Raw genomic sequence first — 17,518 nt, 5'->3', positions numbered from 1 at the left:
TTTCTAGTAGGTTGTCTGTTTCCTCTTTCTTCTCATCCATCACAATATTAGGTTCACTGGGAAAGTTTGTTTATATTATTCCATGTTCTAAGAGGTGATCATAATGTTAATGATGATGACAGTGATGCCATTAATATTAATATTCTTCCCTAGTTGTCCACTATTGGCTGAATTGAAGTATTACATAAATAAATAGATCCCAGGATATGAATCTGAGCTCTTCTGAGCTACTTTTTGAAACCTATTGTGGGTTGCACTTTTAACTTCTGATTCTCCCCTCCTGAATGTGTTTCACTCATAGTCACAAAAGCCATCAGTAAAACCTTCAAGCACAAATTTATTGTATCTGAAGAAAAAATTAAAACAAAACAAAAAACTTTCTCCCATATTGAGTCTATAGTATGTTATCCTTGCATAGAAAGGTATTAACCAATGCTTGTTGGTGTCAATTCAATGCCAACAGGAATCCCAGTTTGGGGGATGGTGAAGAAGGAAACTTGTTTCAATGCAAAAACAGCTCAGTTGTTATACCTCATAGCTGTGAAAACAGCAAAACTGTGAGGCCACTAGGAAGCCCTGCTGTTATGTGGTCTGCCCTGGTCTGCCTCATTCTGCTCCTACAAGATGTCTTTGGTGTTTCAGCTCTAGCAGATGAAACACAATTTTTAGTCTTCCGTGGAAAGGGAAAGTGTTTCTCCAGCGCTGAAGGGGAGCTAACTTATATAGACAAAAGTCCCTTCCCCTGGTCGCTGATTGGTCAGTCTTCATGCAAATAAGGATTCCAAATTCTCACAGTTCGATTGGTTCAAAAAGCATGATCCTGATTGGTCAGAATGAAGCTGCTCTGATTGGTTGGTGAAGATGTTGATGGAGATACAGCTGTGCAACTGCAGTTGGGTGGGGAAGCCTCAGTCCTATTGGCTGAAACGGGACTCCAGGAACACCTCAACAAAATCTGGCTCAGATGGCAGAAACAGTATAGGAAGAAGGCAAGAGGGATTAGCTTCATGCAGGCTTGTCCTAAAATAGGACTTGTAGAAGAAATGTCTGTTTAGAAATGGCTTCTAGGCCCTATTTTCTTTAAATATATTTAATTCCACTTAAGCCACCAGAAAGAAGCCTTTCTCGTAGGTATCTTTTTCAAGGTCCATGAAAAATAGAACATGATCATCCATGTGGAAAGATGTGGATGAGAAAAGGAAGATTATATAAAGAGATACAAAAAATTCTCCAAGGTTATATATAAAACCTTGGGAAATGACTCAATCATTTCAGTCATTCAACACATGCTTGTTGACCACATGTCAAATGTGAAACTAAGGACTAGAGACACAAACTCAAGTAAGATATGAACCCTGTTTCCTAGGAGCTCATAGTTTAAAGTAAAAAGATTGACAAGTCATCTCCAAATGTATCTGGTACGAAGCTCCCCTTTGCTGAGCACATTCCCACCAACCTGTTTTTCCCCCTTCCTTCAACATGCCAAGCTGGATCAGACTTCAAATCTGTACTTGGAGCTTCCTCTGCTGGAGACTCTGCCCCATGTTGTTGCATGGACGGTTTCCTCTCGTGTGTACCTCAGCATGTGAGCTGTCTCTTCCACAAGCCTTTTTGCCACTCAGTCTAATGTAAACCAACCCCCATGATTCTCAACCACACTTACCTCTTTCTTTCTTTAATGACACTTATCATCGTTTGAAATTATCTTGTTCAGGTATTTATTTACCTGTTTTATTGTGTATCTCCTCACCACTAGAATGTACATTTTATGGGGAAAAAAAAGATCTTCTCTTGTTTATCATTGTATCCTTATAAATATATTTTTTGAATGCATGGATGAGTGAATAAGTGAATGAATGGGTAACTATAATAAAAAATGAGGAAAAGAGTAACAACTTTGAGTAGCTTGGAGATGTCTTCACAGAGAAGACATGGACCTGGAAGGAAGGAGAAAGTATCAGATGTTACTTCTGCTTAGATAGATGGAGCTCTTCTTTCCTCATTGTGACCTTTTCCAGTTGACCCACCTGCTCCAGGCATTCTGTGAACAACAGCCCAGGTTATTCACTGGCAGAGTTTACTGTAGTACCTGAGAGGATGATAAGCCCAGTAATTGTGACCCCCACCCTCTTTGGGTGCATTTATCAGGGAGGTGAAGGACACATGTTTCCTGAAAATACCTCTTTCATGCACCAAAAGTTGCCAAAAGCTTATCTTTTCAATAAACAGAGCTCGGAATTGATGCAATGGATGAAAGTAGCTTATGAAACATAAGTAGGCATTCTTGATGAAATAAAAATAGAAGCTAAAAGATGCATCATTTTGGGGAAAGTTAAAAAAAAAAGACTTTCCTCCCTACTGTAAGAAAAGATGTGTGGATGAAGCATGTGTTTTAAACTGTCGAATAAAACTTTCATATTACTTTAGGGTACTGCAACCATGGCAATTTGGAGTTTTGTTGGTCCTGATAGACATGCTTGCAATGTATACATCCATTAACAAGATTATCACTTGAAGAGACAATCATATTTTTACTGAAAAGGTTTTTTGAGGATAAAATTTATTGATATTTAATGAAGCATGAAGCTTCTAAATGAACCATGAAAGCAATAGCTAAACTAATTAACTGCACATAAAGGCTCCCAGAATACGTACGTGATGTGGGCTGTGTGCTTATCAATTGTGCCTGGTTACACTGACATCCTGGATGACATGCTCCTCATACATGCTTTGTGGAAGTAACAGTAAATCCTCTTTCAATGCATGCAGTAAAGGGAGAAATAACCATTTAGATTTCCTGCAAACGTGGATGGGATGTTTAAGTCAAGCGTTGCAGAGTTTATAGGTTATAATTTAACAGAGTTAAGGCTAGTAATAACATATTATTTCCACACACTTGATTTAAGCCTCTATCTATGCTGTTTCATTGAACGATAATCGTTCCTTGGTTCTAAAAATATTCGTGTTTTTCCCTTCTCTCACTGCTCCAAAGAGACACCAAGGATACTAAATAACATGAGATGAACATTTCATTGTGCAATAGGAATTTTTGGGGGCCCTTTTCAACTGCATGTGAAAACATGCCCTGTTGAGAGCTCTGAGAATTTTAAAAAGAAGGCAAAACCACTCCTGCTCTGGTGGTCATTACAAGTTGCACAAATTTGGTTAGGCAGACAATCACGCGAACAGAGCTGTTAACATTGATCTTTATCAATGACCACCTTCCATTTTTAGCCAGTGGTTCCCTATTTAGCCACAGGCACCTACTCTCTGCACTATTATCACAGAGTTTAGCTCTCAGAAAGTAGTTTAGGATTCCCTCATGCACCTTTCCAAAAATGAGGTTCTTATACTAACAAAGGAATTTGACCAATCATTAAGTCCCATCATAACAGAGTACATACTAGTAGAGAGGGAGCCACTGTAATAGATTTCAGAGCAGTGCTTCTTAAACTTGAGTATGCTTCAGAGTTCCTCAAAGAGTCTGAAAATGCCAGTGGGTGGGATCCATCCCCCCAATTTTTGATTCAGTAGCTATTGGGAAGGGCCTGGTAATTTGCATTTCTAACAAGTTCCCAGGTGATGCTGTTGCTGTTAGTCCAGGCACCTCATTTGAGAATCACTGAAGTACGGTACCACGTGCAGGCTAGGGTGGGAAGGGCATTTCTGGAATAGCCTTCCCGGAAGTCACAACCAGGGAAAGACCCTGTTTGTCTCAGATACTCCCTAGACTTCCATCCTATTCCCTTTTCTTCCTTGAAAAGCATTTATAGTCTTTCTGTAAGTCATCCAGAGTCCTCCTTATCAGAAAGGGCTTGAAACCTTTTCAGACTTAGATACAAGTGACCCTTGGAAACTTAAAGGGCTATTCTTAACAAGGACATGTACATTTTAATGGGGTGCAGTCAAAGAAATGAAGGCCTGAAGAAGGTATTTCAGATATCTGTCAGTGGGTTTTAAAAGACATTCAGCAAGACTCTCATTTATCCATGAAACATCCTCCTGCCTGGTACCCTCTCAGATGAGCCCTCCTTTCTTTTCTCCAAGTTCTCCAATACCCAACACAGGGCCTGCTATATACTAGACACTTGGTAAATGTGTATTGAGTGGATGGATGGAGGGGGCTAAGGGGGATGTGTTACAGGGACAATGCTTGTGTGTTTGAGAGCTTCTCTCTCCTCTCGCTCACTAAGGAAAATGTAGTGTTACCCAAAAAGAAAGTAATCAGGCATTTATTTATTCATTCACCCCATTTTTACCTGTGGCATTTGATAAACTAAATAAATAATAAGGGGAGATAGAAATACTTTGTCTAGAGGAATTTGTGTTGGAAGGAAGTAGTGGAAGAAGGGCAAGAAGGGAAGGGAGAACCTTATCTCTAGGGGAATGTCGGGGGGAGAGTGCTTCATTATGTGGGAGAGTGGAGGAGTGAAGAGCGGCTTCAGGGCTGCTGAACAGTCTGAGGATTGTCGGTCAAGGGGGATGGCAGAGAGTGATGGCAGAAATGAGGATTTTACAAACATTGCTGGAGTTTGTTTCTTTGAATGGATTACTCTATCTGAACAGGAATGAGGATTCCTGAGATTTATGGATTATTAAGTATGTTAATTAAGGAATACCAAATAATATATTCTTAATGTGAATAATAGGGCTAAATAAATAGCTGTTGCACTCTCAAGTAGGTAGATGCTTGTTGTTCGTATAATCTTGAGCGGTGGCTCTCAAAGCAGGGTCCCTGGACCAGCAGCATCAGCATCACTGGCAACTTGTCAGAAATGCAGATTCTCACTTCTACACCTGCTGAATCAAAACCCGTGAGGTGAGGGCTAGCATTCTGTGTTTTCACACATCCTCCAGGGAATTCCAGCGCACGCTCAAGTTTGAGAACCAGGGGACTAGGGAGTGGCTATTCTCATGGCTCTTCCATTTGAAGGAATAGTAGAGGGTGTACCTGACTGGGACCCACTGAAATTGAGGAAGACTTTCAGTTAAAGGGTAGCAGAGACAAATGTCTTCCCTTGTGTGAGTGTGTATTTTCTCTAAGTATTTCATAATTTGAAAGGCCTCTAAAGGCAGAAACAGACATATTTTGAACTCACCAAAGAAAACAAGTGGGCTGAATGTTGAAAGGGGAAAAACAGTTTACATGGTGGTCACACTGAACAACTACATGAGAATCTAGTTTTCCCAGGTCGTGAGCCTGGGAAAGTGACCAGGTTTCGGACCGAATGGCCCCTGGAATGGGTCAGTAGTTGCAGGTGTAATCGCCCCGGTGTCACTGGCTGCACAGTCATGCTTATTGTCCTGCTTTTAAGCTGGTTTTTAAATCTTTCGATAATAACTCAACAATGTGACCTTTTCAGTTTTTCACCCATCAGTACTAGTGTTTTTAAACATCATACTTTTCCTGAGTATCAAAATAATACATATTTACTATAGAAAAATATTTAAATACTGGAAAAAATAATAAAATAAAATTATCTAGCCAGTATTCCCCAGACACAGAGATAAATCATTGTTCATATTTGAGGAGATAAATATGTGTGAATATTTTGTGATAGGTGATAGTGATGATAAATATCTAAACAAAATTTTGTGTTCTCTTTCTGTATGAACTTTTGTGTATTGTGTTACGAACTTTCTCCCATATATTTTTGATACTTGAAAAACATGATTTTCTGTGTGCATGGAAAATGTACTATATTTCCTTAGTTGTTTGCTTTCTTTTTTATTAAACTACATTATCACAAATATCTTAAAAATTATGGTAGATTATTGCGTCAAATGAACATTTTAAACACTCTCGGCTATATTACCAAATTGCTTCCCAAATGGGTTACAATACATTTTATATTCTTTATTCAGTCTGGTAGCAGAATATTGAGAGTGTCTATTTAATGTCTTGTCCACTGGATTCTTCTTTTGTAAACTGTTTATGTCCTTTGCCTTTTTCCTTCTATAGGAATATTTGTCTTTATTATTTATTTGCAGGGTCTCTTTATGCATTAAGCCATTAAGTTTTAATTGAGTAGAATGCTGGTATTTTCCTAGCTGTTTGGTTTTTCATTTTGTTTATGAGTGCTTTTTGAGCTCATGAATTTTGTAACTATGTTTATCTTTGCCTTTTTTAATCCTAAAATGAGAGAAACACTCAAATATATTTTCTTTGGGTTGTTTTATAGTTTAGTTTTATTATTTAGCTCTTAATTTCCCTGGAATTTATTTTATGTATATTATGGCTGATTGTATTTTCAGGTGATGACTGAAACCATCTCTACCATTTCATGTGCTCTTATGTCATGTGACTTTGCCACCACCTTGTCAAGAGGTGGAGTTTATTTCCCTATCCCCTTGAATTTGGGCGAGTCCAAATTTAAGGAGATGGTGTTTTTGGCAAATGGTATATGGCACACGTGACTTTGCCTATTGCTTTGGCAAATGGTGTATGTCAGGAGTGACTCTGCCTGTTGCTTTGGCAAATGGTATATGGCAGAAGTAGTTCTGTGCCTAAAAACGACTTTTTTTGCCTTTTGGAAGTCAGCTGCCATGCTGCGAGAAGCCCAAGCCGCATGCACAGGTCATGGAGGTGTTTCCATCCACGGTTAGTCTGTGAGTGAGCCGCTGTAGATGTTCACTCAGTCTGTTTTTCAAATTACTGCAAGCCCTAGGTGACATCTCACTGCAGTGCGTGAGAGACCCCCAAGTGAGAAGTGTTCAGTCAACCCCAGAACCACAAGAGATAATGGATTGTTGTTTTCAGGATCCTGAGTTTTGACCTTGTTATCTAGTGATAGAATACCAGAACATGTGTAATGTGAACAAGGGTTTAGCTTTGACTTTCCTTCAGACAAGAAGCAGTTGTGCCACTACCATTTTTTGAACAACCTCTTTTCCTACTCATTTGTAATGACATCATGTGCTAATTGTTGTATATCTGAGATCATGATCCTTTTTTCCAAAGATTTTATTTATTTTTAGACAGAGGGGAAGGGAGAGAGAAAGAGAAGGAGAGAAATATCAATGTGTGGTTGCTTTTCACGTGCCCCCCACCAGGGACCTGGGCCACAGCCCAGGCATATGGCCTGTCTGAGAATCAAACCAGCGACCCTTTGACTCCCAGGCCGGTACTTAATCCACTGAGCCACACCAGCCAGGGGGGTATTTTCTTTTTCAAAGCTTCTTTCCCTTCTAGTTTATTCCTGCAGATGAACTATAGAATCCATTTTCAATATAGTGAGTAGGACTGTCTGAGGACTGTGCATTACATCAGTAATTCCCTACCTGAGTATTATTGACCTTGGGGATATTTGGCAGTCTCTGGACAGAATTTAGTCCTGGTTGTCATAACTGGGGAGAGTGCTACTGGGTCTCGAGGGTAGAGGCTAGAGATGCTGTTCAACATCCCTCATGCACACAGCACCTCCCCCTACCCCCAAACAGCAACAAACTAGAAAAGTAAGGAATTGTTTGGCACAAAATGTTCAAAATGCAGAGGCTGAGAAATCCTACATTAAACCTATGAAATAGTTTGGAAGAATCAAAATACTATATTTAGTTTTCTCATCTAGAAACATGTTTATATCTGTATTTATGCATGTCTTCAGGGAAAAACATAGTTTTCCTGTATAAATGTAATTGTCCTAGGTATTTTTAATTAAAACATTTTCATTATATTTTGAAACTTGTAATTGATGTTATATAACAAACCCATTGCGTTTGCCCTGTTTATATTGTCTTGTCACTTTATTGGATTTTCTTTCAATATATAGAGATTGTTAGATGATTCTGTTACATTTTACAGGTAAATAGAATTCTTGAAATTTAATTTGGTCAAAAAGGGAGATATATTTACTTAGAAGATGAGCTGGAAGGGATTTGAGAGATTACTTAATTCCTTGCCTTTATTTAAGTGATGATAAGTCTGAGGCCTTGAGAAGTTATGTGCCTCTGGTCCCACAGTGTCTTAGTCTAGAATGGAGAGAAGCACAAAAAAACTAGGCTTTAGATGAGGGCATAGAAAATTCTCATAACTCACATAACAGTGTAAAACTTGACTTGATGTTTTAAGCCATTTGGGGTGTTATACAGAGTTGAGAATGACATTCTCTGCAATATCTTGGAAACTTCTTGTATTCTTCCAGGAGAATACCTCTGAACTCTGTAGGGACAAGAACTCTGCCTCACAAAGTGTTCTCAGTCACTTCTCTTGCTAGCCAGTCCTTCTTTGGTTGAACTATTCTGCCTTCTTGAGGCTCACACAGCCTTTGTGGTTGAATGGTGTTGGAAGGAACAGAGCTATTAATTGCTGATGTGGCAATTGATGGAGGTTGGAAGGACGACAGGAAAACATTGTGTTCCTTGTTGATTGACTAGGTAAGGTATGGGGTTTGGAGGGCTTGAAGTTCTGGGTTGGAAGTATGTAAGACCCACATGAACTAAGTCCCATAGATACTTGTTGAAGAGAATTTCATTTTATATGCTATTTTAATGTTTTCTAGTTCTGCTCTTCTTCTCATCCTTCCCCCCCTCCTCTGCCTCCCCCTCCTCCCCCTTCTCCTTTTTGTTGAGAGAGGCTTATATAAATAGGTAAGAGTTTGTCCCAAGGAGAACTCCTGGTCTTAATCCCGAGTGACTCTGGTTCTGTCACCTTCCCAAGGTTCTCCTTTCCTTGAGGCTTTCAGTCAGCATCTCCCCTGGCTGAGGAGTGTGTTAGCAAGTTTAAGTAGGAACAGATGGTTCTTGTACTTCATTATCAGGCTTTAGTGCAAGGCAAGGTTCTTGTGCCATGGGGACTCCTTCCAAACTTATTGACATAATGAAGAACTCTTGAAGGCAAAATTTTTCTTCAGAACAAAGGCAAAGACAGTAAGACCGCAATGCAAAGGAATTCCCTCAGTGCACAACGGCTAATTGGACAATTGTTCTGCAATTGTTATTATGCCAGGAAATAATTGCCTTATAGCCTCACTCATTGCTTGTAAACTTTGAGATGGGAATCTTTCAGAAAATTATGCTGTCAAGTTTGATATGCCTATTAGATTTCCCCGCTTTTCTTAGCAGGGTATTTGCTGTGTCTGAGCAGCCTCGATACTGGTTTCATGGTCAATGTACGTTTGGCAGGTAAAGAAGCAGGCACTGGTTCCACTAAAACCTGGGCTCAACAGGGGTTCTCCTCAAACGTAAGGTTTAAGGAGATTTGAGCAAAGGAAACGGAACCTCTTTTTTAAACTGTGGAAGGTAAACAACAATCTTACTTCTCTTTTCTCCTGAACATTTAAACATTTTGTCTCTGATCTGTGAGAGCCATGGTTCTTGTAGCCTCAGGTTTTTAGACAAAAGGGAGAGAGAAACTGGTCTAGGGGCATTTTCAGATTGATTAGGACGTAGATTGGAGATGTCAGAACATGGTATACACACACACAGAAATGGATAGAAATGGAGATGATCTGAAGGTGCAGTCGTAAAGTGTCTCTTAGTCCCTTTTCATCCTCGATCCCTTCCTCTGTGCTTATCCAATTTCTCTGCCAGCTCTTCAGTTCTTTATGAACTCTCTCGTTCCCAACCCCATGCTTGTTGTGTAGGAGTTTACAGTGTGCCATCCTCATTCTATTTTGAAGGCAGAAAACATTTTTAACCACCTCAGAGGTCATTGCACCATCAAGCATAATTTATAATTGACACTCCACTAAGAGTAATAGGATACAGTGGAAAGTGGAGTTAAGTAGGCACCTGATTACTTGGACGTTTGTCCTGACTGTGCCATGCACAGTGTGACCTGGTACCATCTGCAAAGTAAGGAGGTTAGAAACCTGATTTGTAGTATTCCTTCTCGGCATGCAAACCTCTGAATTCAAAGCCTGGTGGGAACGAGCATACATCTCCCGAGGAAAACCCCATGAAATGGTTCCATCATCTATTCTGGTTTAAAGGTGGCCTTTTAGATGAGAAGAGATGAAAGGTTTTGAGATGTGATCTGCAGGTAGAAAGGAGAATTAATATTTATTGAGCATCTAGTTTGTGCCAAGATGGTGCTAGGTAGTTTATTATATGATCTCACCAAGCTGTGCTTGATAGGGAGGTTTAGTCTAAATGATTTATTCAAGTTTGCACATTTGCATAGGCAGAGACCAAATCTGGCCTCTTGGCCTTGTAACTTGGCTCTGGAGCAGACCCCTGTTTCCCATACCACTGATCCGGTCTACCCATACATTGACTTTTCTCTCATGGTAAGGGGCCTGATAAAAGGTTGGACCCCCATGGAAGGTTGCCTCTTCAAGACACCTTGTATTTGCTTATTATTGCACCTGACATATTGTGCAATGGTCTTTGTGCTCCTGTGTGTGTGTATATGTCATGTTCTTACATTTCTAATCTATGTCCTGCTGAATTCTGCCCACTCAAGGCTCCTGATTGAAAGGAAGTTAGTAAATCCCTTCTAGGGTAAGCTTTATGCAGATGAATATCTTCATATTTTATTCCTAAATATCACCTTCATTATCATGATCACCATCACCATCTCATCATCATCATCTCTTCCTCAGAATTGCAACAGCTGTTTGATGTTACCTTATTTTATCAAGACATCATTTTGTTCTGTAATTCCCTCGACCTCTGTTTTATCTGCCCTTACCATGTGATTTAACCACTGAATGAGTGAATGGACAAATGAAGTTGCTGTTATGTACCAGAATTTCCTAAAAGTGGGAGGGGTGATATAGTAGTCATTTAACCACTACTGTAAAGGTTAGAATAGTTTATCTTTTTATACTTCCATGCATGATACCTTTAATGACACCTGTGCAGAATAAATTGAAGTATCCTTCTTGACTATTGCTTATATGTGGCAACCAAGATGTTGGAAGCTATGGAGAGTGTTTGTTTCAGCTTTGGAAAAGAAATTGTTCCATCTCCTCTCCTTTAATAGTATTTGTCCAGTTGTGTGGAGGGTAGTGGTTAAGGATGTGTGTGCCTGTAGGCATCAGTGTGTGTTTTTGGAGTTGTACTTACCTGGGTTTTAATTCTCACTCTTACCAAGTTACTGTGTTTTCTGAGTCTCAGGTTCCCTTCTCTGTGAAATGGGATGGTAATAAATCAGGGTGGTTATGTGAGCTGAATGAATCTGGGTATACAGCCAGGTATCACCCCCGGTACCAAGTAAGCCTTTCATTAATGTTAACTCTTATTTTATTTTTAATGTATGGGTGTACTATTATTATTGTTCTTACTAGTAGTAGTAGTAATAGAGTAGTTATCAGTAGCAGCTGCAGCAGCAATAGTACTAGTGTAGGTTTTTGGTGAGGAAATATAATCGTCATGTTGATAGCTGGGTAACCTCTTTGTCTCCTTTGTGGTACTTAATGACTAAGAAGAGGGGAAGGAGAGAGGGGTTTGTTATACTTCTGTTTCCACAGAGGACTCTGCAGAAAAGTTAACGAGTCAAGCAGTTGGGGAAGGGCTGTGGTGATAGGGTGGAGCTGTGTCCTGGGTACGCAGTGAGACACAGTGTCCAACTGGTGGGGATGAGAGGGTAGAAATGTCAGGGGCAGCAGAACAGAGTCATCCTGCTGCCACCCCCACTCTGGGCCTCCCTACAATCTCCCTATTCTAAATAATAAAATACTATTCTTCTTTTAGCCCTCCTCCCACCAACCTGTACGAACTGTAGCCACTCATGCTGCAGTGGTGGTGTGGGCATTGCCTGTCCATACACATTCAGTGGGTGTCTGCCCTGAGCAGGCCTGCTGGTCCTGGGGTTGGGGTGAGGTGGGGAGTGCAGGAAGATAAAGTACACCCCTGTCCTCTTGTAACGGCCAGTTAAGGCGGGAGGTAAGATATTGATACAACTAACACATCAGGTAGAAGTGATCAAATACACAAAAGATGCAAAAATAGCATTACTTGGGATTGTAGAGGATGGATGAAATACCATAAAATTTGGATAGGAGGCAGGAGTCTGGGAAGTGTGTTTCTAGGACTATGGGCATTTGAGCTGATCTTTGATTATGGGAGTTGGGGAAGTGATGTAGGGGTGTGTGCAGTGGGGGAATGGTCAGGGATTCCTGCTGCCTGGGGAAGAGTGTAGTGACTGAAGCCTGCTGTGACTGCAGAAGTGAAACTGGTGTAGCCATATCTCATCCAGGATCAGTGATAATTAGTAAGAGTTTTCCTGAACCCATTTTCACTTTAATAAGAGAGGGGAGGGGAAGGGATTGAGAGCTAAAGTGTGGCCAGTGTTCAAGTTAAATGTTAACTCTTTAGTTAAGGACTAACTTCTTTCCTATGCAAAAGAAAAAAGAGAGAGAGAGAGAGAACACACAATGTGGCAGTAATCACCTGATTTTTAAAAAATTTTTTGCTTATGTGGTTGCTTATTTTCAAGGTAATACATATGTAGCGATTATAAAGATGTGTGCAAACTTGAACAGACTGCAGACTCACCTTCGTGAGTTCCCTGTGTGGCTTCTGCAGGGTTCTCGGAGTTAGTTATTTTCAACCACATTCCTAGTTTAGCCATTAGAAAATTATGGGTTTTATTTGTATAAACTCAGCAGCTAAAATAGCACTTCCAGAAAGGTGGGTGAGCTCATCGCTGTCTGAACCAGGCAAGTTAATGGCCTGCCCAGTATTGTTCGCACAGGCCAGCACTGGCTGACTTCACCAGCTGTTCCACTTGAAGGGAGACATTGTTTCTTAGGCTGCATTTGTCAGATGCTTTCCTCTCTGCACAGCAGCCTTTGCTGAACGTCCTAGTAGTTCTGAATGTTCCCACCGCTCGTACTTCATGAAACCGAAAAGCAGGTAGTCCTGGAAACGTATGCAGAGTACTCTGTACAGCTGTCTGAGGCCCCCGCCCAAGGAAAAGATGTAAACACCTTTATCCCTGCGCTTCTACACAAACAGACACAGCCCATGGAAGCTCCCCAGAGGGAGGGCTTCCTCCTAACACTTTTAAAAGTCAGTTACCAAACAGGCCTGGGAAGTGAATAACTTAAGCATGAGGTGCTTTTGCTGATTCTGATCACTTTTCAGGAAGTATAATCGTAATCTATGGAATGGAGGTACGTGGAGGAAGGGAATGGGGGATTACAGAATTTGTATTTGCTGTAAGAAATTAAAATATAGCACAATGTTGAACTTTAGGAACTTCTTAGGCCATGTTACCCACATAATACTCGGTTTGGTGAAAGTGAGTGGCTGAGAGAGATGAATTGCAATGGACTTAAAATCTTAAAATGTCAGGTGCTAGGGCAGAGTGCTTAGAAAAGGAAGGGGCCTTAAATTTGGAAATGTATTTGACTCTGAAGGATGCTGTTCCGCAGACAATCAGCATGGAGACAGGATAGCAATGCAGTTTTTAAAAAGCTGGAATGCTCTTCAGAATGAGTGCCAAATACAGCCTGGTGCATCGGTTGGCTTCTCTTAAATGAGTAGTTTTTGCATTGTCCTCTCCTTCTGCCGTGTTTATCTGGAGGACTGTTTAATTTTTATTACTAAGCTGATCTTCAGATTAAAGACATAAGACATTACATCTCTAGGTAGGAGAAAGTAGGTGTTCGAGGTAAACTGTCTTCAGGGTTCTGTTTTCACTGGAGAAAAAAACCGAGTTCACCATTGAGTGGATTGTAACTGCAGATGCTAATTTAGAAATCTGTCGGCCAGATTCGGGTGGCTTTGAAAAGACTTTTATTCTTTTCAACCTTATGTATTTGTGAGCGCATTCTTGGTAAGATTGCTGCTGGGTAGTGTTGCATGTCACAGATGAGGGAAGGTTAGTTATTAACTCCACATAGAGGGTAAAGGGGGGCAATAGGCAGGCTGTGGAATGAGGAAAGGGCCAGGTTGAAACATTTCCAAAAGGTATTTTTGTTGTTTATACTTGTTAATTATTAATATTAATTATTGATGAAAAGCGGTTTTGAGTTACATGCCACACATTGTTTAGGAATAAATTATCACATTTCTTATCTGGGACCACAGTAGCTATTAAACTGTTTCAAATAATCAATATTTATTAATTTATTACGATTTCCCGCTTCTTTCAACATTAAAGATAAAATGTATGCATTTCCAGCTTTATAAAGAATTTGTTTTGTGGAAGTGTGTTTTTACCTAAGCCTTGAGTGCCTTTTAACACTAAATGAGTATTAAGGATTGAATTTGTCCAAATTCAGTTAATAATTAAAAAGTATCTTTAAAACAAAGTAACATATTCCATGAAAACCACATAGATGAGTGATATTGCGGCTTTGTAGGTTAAAGTTGCAAAAGTAGTTGTGAGTACGGTGCTCTGTTTCACACGTCTGTCTTTTTCAGATATGTATTTTGGAAATGAGCTTTTTATGGGTTTCTACATTTTGTAGTTCATAGTATAGGTTTAAATGAAGCATATTTTCTTTAAATTCCAACAGGCAGGTATATAGAGGATTAAAGATCTCTCTGGGAGTCTGAACTGGCCAATGTTTATTTTGAGAGAGGGTGAAGGTAGAGGAGGGTGAGAGAGAGAGAGAGACAGAAAGAGAGAGAGAGACAGAAAGAGAGAGAGAGACAGAAAGAGAGAGAGAGATGCCCTCTGACACAATGGGAGATAAGGCTTTCAGAGTCAGGCTGTAAAGGTCAATGTTTATGCTTCTTAGGGGGCTTTCTGAATGTTATTACATTCATTTTAGCCTCAGTCTTAAGGACTGTGTATTGGGTGTCTATTGGCTGTACTCATTTTTAGTTTCAGATTGTATTGTTCTGATTAGCGGGCTATACAACATCACAACAGTCGTGTGGAAGTACTGTCACAACATTGGCAACTCAAAGACGTGTTTGCTTGCAGAAAATAACACACACAGTTGAACTACCTCTGGAGTTTATTTTGCATTTGCCTGGGTGGTGTCTAGAGGTGACCTGTACTGGTGTACTTTCCCAGTAGGGAGCAGTTGTAGTAGTAACTTGAAAACCTTACCTGAGGTGGGTAAGTAGGTTGATCCTAGACCAGTCCATTCTCTGTCATCTGAAAGGCTTGCCCACTGACTTCATTCATAGCTTGGTGTTTGATCTCTGTAAGGAGATGATTTGTCACTTTCAGAGCCCCAGTCCGAGGTCACAGGTTCTCTGGGGGATCTGGGAAAGTCTGCCTTACCTTCATGAAGGTTATGGTCAGTTACACCTTGCTTTTGATGTGCTCACTTCATTTTGGGAAGAAAAATTCTGCATTTGTGAAAATGAAAGGACACTTGGCTTTCTCAAGGGAAGCTGAGAGCTATTGGTTTCTCCCAGAGGATTACTGATGAAGGCGGTTATGAAGAGAACAAGTAACTCTTTTCAATGAACATCATGTTCTCGCTTAAATATTTCCCAGAACAATGCTAAGGAAATATAATACAGGTAAGTTTTGTTATGTTCTCATTGTGAGTTATGTTTACGAGAAACCAAAAATAGGATTAGAGTCATGGAGGAGAAAAGCTTTTCGTACCACTGGCTTATGTTTTATATCTCATGAATTCTAACAGTTTATAACATTATCTGGTTCCTTGCCCCTACTCATGGTTGATTTTCTCCTCTCTTTTTCCATCTAGAGACCTTTGAATTATTTTTATTCATGAGTAAAAAATGTATTACAGCTTTATTTCCTTTTATTAATAGTTCCTTCTTGCCCTTAACCACATCTCTGACTTTTTGGCATGTAAAGTCCAATGAGCTCATGCTTAATCATGTATAAACAGCCATCTAATTATATGGTTTTGAGTTTTCATTTGACCGATTAAATAAAAATGACAGAGAAAGAGAAACCTGACAACCTCCCTGTATTTGGATACCTGGCCTTTCTCTCCCTTGCTCTTTCTTCATGCATTTAGTAAAATGCGTGTTAAAACTTAACAAAAAAAAATCAGTTTGCATTGGCCAAGTTTCTGAGGTGAAATTGTTCTTTTCAAGGCTACATGTCAAAAAAACAAGTCAGTCGAGCTGTATACATCTTCCCTACAAATTTCTTTCGGCCTGTAGGTTTTCTTCCTCTGGACAGAGGTATTGCTAGAATTCCTTGTGCTGCTGGTGTCAGGTGACAGAGCAACCAACAAGGGGCACGATTTCTCAATCTTTGTTTTCCTTTACCTTCTCCCTTGAGGTATAATAACAATGATTCCAGTTGCCATATCTCCCCTCCCTCCCCCAAACCACTCTGACTGACACATTTTTGAAGAAGGTAGTGGGAAAATATTTCCAAACAAAGGTGCTTGTGTTTAAGCAGGAAGGTAGAAGTTGTTCTTTCCCTTTTTTACTCATTGGTTTATAATTCTGAACGTGGAACAAAATCTCTTCTGAATGGTTACATGGTTTTGCCATCGCTAGCTCAGAATGCTGGATAGAAGACCAAAGAAAAGACACTTTCCTTTATTAATGTTTTTTTTTCTTGATGTATCACAAAATGAGTACCTACAGAATAGGTTTGTATAACTAGTAATAGCTATAAGAGAGAAGAAAGGGAAGGGGATACCTGTGAAATTTGGCAAAAGTGATTTATTTCTCCTGAGTCCTTCAGCTTTTAAACATAACTTGGTTTCTCAAAGTATGAGGGAGGGGACCCTAACCCCCCTCCCCCCAACTTATCTTTCACATTGAGGACCCCTTGTAGTACAGGCTTCCTCTGCTAGATAAAGTGTTCTAGAAACCCATCTGGATCAGTGTACAAGCCGGTGTTGTTGTGAGAGGCTGCGTTTGGCTTCAGTGAAACTCAACATGTTTGTCCATTTCATGCTGGGTGATTTACATGTACACCTGGCCATTCAGTGTTGAGTGTTCAGCAGTTTTTGACCAAAAACAGCATAATCCCCATGCCACACTCTTCCTATTTACCCAATCTTACTCTAAGTGACTTTTTTTGTTGTTTCCCTGAATGAAAAGAAGTTCTTAAAGTTCCCTTTGCCAATGTGAAAGAGGTGAAACAAAAAAATGGCAGAAGCAGTAAAAGGTGTCAAAACTGATGAGTTCAGAACTGTTTTGAGCAGTGGAAAAAAGTCTCTGTTGATAGGTGTATTGAGTCAAATGGAGAGTAATTTGAAGGTGACTGAAGTTGAAACATGTAAGAATAAATGCACAATTATTTATAAATAAATTCTGGGGCTTTTTTGGGTCCCATCTCATATGACTCTGAAACATATATCTAAGTGCAAAAATTGCACATACTTGTTAGATTGGTAGACTTGTTTGGAAGCGAATTATATTGACTCCATTTTAAAATTGACAGAATGATCTCACTAAGATTGGTGTCTAAACAGTCTTCCTTATTGAAAATATTTTTGTAGATAACCTTCATATTTTTTTGGCTCGCTGTAAGGAGCTAATATTATCCAGTGATTCATAGAGATTTATTGTAACATTTTCTTCCAAACTATAGATTTGTATCAAGGTTCATGTTCCTCTCATTGTGCAAGAATCCAAGTAAGCCCTCTGATTTTCCCTGTTATTTTTGTTTTGTTGTGGAATGTTTAGAACAAAGAGGGGGAACAAATTCTGGCAGAGTTTGTAATCTTGT

The 17,518-nt window shown here is 39.8% G+C and overlaps 1 protein-coding gene and 1 long non-coding RNA gene across 5 annotated transcripts in view; one reads left to right on the top strand and one right to left on the bottom strand.

The window, feature by feature from the left end:
* GLIS3 (GLIS family zinc finger 3) overlaps positions 1-17,518 on the top strand; it is a 464,054-nt gene that overhangs the window by 122,160 nt on the left and 324,376 nt on the right. The window lies entirely within an intron of this gene.
* Positions 9,284-15,769, bottom strand: LOC118997860 (uncharacterized). Of its 2 annotated transcripts, none has more exons than XR_005068738.1 (3): positions 15,128-15,769; positions 14,951-15,045; positions 9,284-9,973 (listed from the first exon to the last, which is right to left on the bottom strand). It is a non-coding gene; the product is annotated as an uncharacterized LOC118997860 (long non-coding RNA). The 2 variants fall into 2 exon arrangements; XR_005068739.1 differs by lacking the exon at positions 9,284-9,973 and adding an exon at positions 12,506-12,804.

Source organism: Sturnira hondurensis, unplaced genomic scaffold, assembly GCF_014824575.4.
Source record: "Sturnira hondurensis isolate 20B ecotype Veracruz unplaced genomic scaffold, ASM1482457v3 Scaffold0013515, whole genome shotgun sequence".
Lineage (NCBI taxonomy): Eukaryota > Metazoa > Chordata > Mammalia > Chiroptera > Phyllostomidae > Sturnira > Sturnira hondurensis.
The sequence above is the reverse complement of the archived record's forward strand: the minus strand, read 5'-3'. Positions and strand labels throughout refer to the sequence as shown.